Below are 3,710 nucleotides of genomic sequence, written 5' to 3'. Positions count from 1 at the left end.
TGGAAGCTATTAAGCAGTTGAAAGTTCAATGGTGTTTTTGTTTTTAGCGAATTAAATTAGCATGCAAAATGGCATGTTTATCATGTCTTGGATTTTCTTTAGATAATCACCACATATACTTGCATCCTTTAGCAATATGTTCACTTCTGAGTGTTTCTAAACTTCTTATAAATAGAATGATATTGAATATTTTCTGCAATATACTTTTGTTTGCTCAAAATTATATTTATATAATTAATCCATGTTAGTATTTTTTAAAGATCTATCTTATTTTCTGGTACCACAAAATGTTTTAAGCACATCTCAAATTTTCCCTGTCCAATCAACTTACTTCATCAAGGAGGCTTGGTTCCTTTTATTGCAGAATTGTATTTAGAAATCAAGATCTGGGCTCCAAGTGTACTCATTGCTACTGGGTTGTCATTACTTTTAGATCCTCTCAGTGTAGTATGTATTGTGACGATATGTGTAGGTATACTAACCCATGCATACACACACATTACATTTATTTCTGTATCTATTTATCTGTGTACATATATATAGAAAACATAAGTAAATATACTGTACAAAATGAGAGCTAATATATATATATATATATATATATATATATATATATATATATATATATATATATACGTTCATACAGATATCTCCAACTCCAATGTAATACCACAGGGTTCACTTTTTTTCATAAATTTGTTTATTTTATTTATTTTTGGCTGGATTGGGTCTTTGTTGCTGCACGTGAGCTTTTCTCTAGTTACGGCAAGTGGGGGCTACTCTTTGTTGCAGTGGGTGAGCGTCTCACTGCGGTGGCTTCTCTTGTTGCAGAGCACGGACTCTAAGGTGCACGGGCTTCAGTAGTTGTGGCTCGTGGGCTCTAGAGCGCAGGCTCAGTAGTTGTGGCACACAGGCTTAGTTGCTCCGCGGCATGTGGGATCTTCCCAGACCAGGACTCGAACCCGCGTCCCCTGCATTGGCAGGCAGATTCTTAACCACTGTGCCACCAGGGAAGCCTGGGTTCACTTTTCTGTAACCTTTTTCTCAATGAGAAAGAAAGAGCTCTCATTTTCTACAAAATATTTACTTATTTTTTCAATCATAGTAGACACATAAAATAGTTTCAGAATTACTAACTCATATCTCTATGAGAAACATATTTACTAATTACAGTTCAGTATTCTGTATAATGCTGTTTTGTATTTGGCTTTTAATTAGCCACTCACTCTTTGTGTTATACAGTTCAAAGCCTTTTGAAAAACGCAGTCATGAAGCCACCGTTACAGCTGTGATACAAAACAGTTTTGTCACCCCCCAAATTCTCCCATGCTGCCCCTTTGTTGTCAACATCTCCCCTCATTCCTTAACCCTGGCAACTACAGATCTGTTTTTCGTCCCTATAATTTTGTTTTTCAATACACCATATAAATGGGATCAAGCAATATGTAGTATTTTGAGTTTGGTTTCTTCTTTTTAGCAAAACGTATTTAATATTTATCTATATTGTATAAATCAATAGTTTTTTTCCTTTATATTGCTAAATACATATTTTGTTGTGTGGCCATACTACAGTCTCTTTATCCATTCACTGGTTAAAGGACATCTGAGTTGTTTCTAATTTTGGATAATTATGAATAAAGTTGCTATAGACATTCATGGAAAGACTTTTATATTAGTACAGTTTTCCATTTATCTTGTGAAAAAACTGAAGAATAGGATTGCTAGGTCATATGGTAAATATATACTTAACTTTATAAGAATAGAATAGTGCTTTCAGAAATAGATTCACATACAAATGTTCACTTAAATTATCATAACTGTGCTAATGCAATTCAATGGGGAAAGAATGATCTTTACAATATCACTCTGTGGTGGATAAAAGATGGCCACAAATTTATTGGCACTCCTTCCATCAAGGTGTAATCCCTTCCCCTGAATCTGAGCTTTCCTGTAACCACTTTCACCAGTAGAGTATGAAGGAAGTGACATTATGACAATTTCTAGACCTAGGTTAAGGAACCCGAGCATCAGACACATGAGTGAAGAAGCCATTTTGGAAGTAGATCCTTCAGGCTCTGGGGCCCTCTCTGCTAACATAGACCAGAAATGAACCATCATGCCAAACCCTTCCGGATCCCTAACCCAAATAATCATGATGGGAAAGAATAAAATGTAGTCCCTAATACACTAGAAATGGATTATGACTCTAAATGTAAAAGGTAAAATTATAAAACATCTAGAAAGAAACACCAGAGAAAATCTTTACCACCTGGGATTAGGCAAAATTCCTTAAAGAAGATCCAGACAACACTCTTCTTAGTAAATCTTAGAATCAGTTTGTCAAGTCCACTAATAAACTGTTCAAGTTTTAATTTTAGTTGCATTTATAGATCAATTCAATTACTAACTGCATTCTTTAAATGTCTTTAAGTCTATGAATATATTATATCTCTCCGTTTATTTAGATCTTCTTTAACATATTTTACTCAAGTTTTATATCCATAGAAGACTCATGTGTATCTCTTATGAACTTTATTCCTATGAACATTTTGCTTCCAATATAGTTATAAATGGCATATTTTATTTGATTTCATTTTCTGAATGTCTATTAGTAGAGTATAGAAATGCAACTGAGTTTGTGTATTAATTTTATGTGTAAAAAACTTATACTTCCTTATTAATCCTAAAGATTTATAAATTAATATAGATTTTATACAATGATGATCATATAATTTGCATATAATTGTATTTTTTCATAGTCTCCAAAAAGCATGTTTATTAAAAATGGTGATGTCTGTCAGGTACCCTTGATTAGTTCAGAGAGTAATATTTCCAACATTTCTCCATTATGTATAATTTTTGCTGTAAATTTTATTTTTTTTTTTTTGGTACGCAGACCTCTCACTGTTGTGGCCTCTCCCGTTGAGGAGCACAGGTTCCGGACGCACAGGCCCAGCGGCCATGGCTCACGGGCCCAGCCGCTCTGTGGCATGTGGGATCTTCCCGGACTGGGGCACGAACCCGTGTCCCCAGCATCGGCAGGCGGACTCCCAACCACTGAGCCACCAGGGAAGCTCTGCTGTAAAATTTTTATAAAAACCTTTGATCAGGTCACAAAAGTTTCTTCTATCCTTGGTGTCCTAAGAATATATTTACAATGAATGGATGCTAAATTTTATTTACTATTTTACTATATCTTTGATACAATTGTCAAATTTTCTCCTTCAAATTGTTAATGAAGTAAATTATATTCATTGGTTGTTTTGTATTTAAACCTCTGTTGCATTTCTGAGTTAAACCATCTGACCAACAGGTACTTATCTTCTTTTTTATACATTGCTCAGTTAGGTTCACTAGTATTTGGCGAAAAAGTTTTGCATCAGTGTCATGACCAAGATGGCCTGAGATCTTCTTCCTCATTCACTCTTTTTGAGAGTTTTGGTATCAAACTTATGCTATTCTCATATAAGCAACTGGGATGTTGTTTATTTTTTAAATACTCTGGAATCATTGATGTTAATATTGAAATTATTAATTGATTCCCCAGCAAAAAACTTCCATCCGAGATGATGTTTCTTCTTCTTAAAGTAAACATTTGAGGTTTTCCTTCCTGGTGTCTATTGTAGGTGAACTATTCCAGGTTTTCTTTTTCTTAAAAGCTCATTCTATTGCTTCCATTCCTGTCATTTTTCTAGCATACAATTCTTCAC

Source organism: Mesoplodon mirus (genome assembly GCF_964341445.2).
Source record: "Mesoplodon mirus genome assembly, chromosome: 6".
NCBI lineage: Eukaryota > Metazoa > Chordata > Mammalia > Artiodactyla > Ziphiidae > Mesoplodon > Mesoplodon mirus.
The sequence above is the reverse complement of the archived record's forward strand: the minus strand, read 5'-3'. Positions refer to the sequence as shown.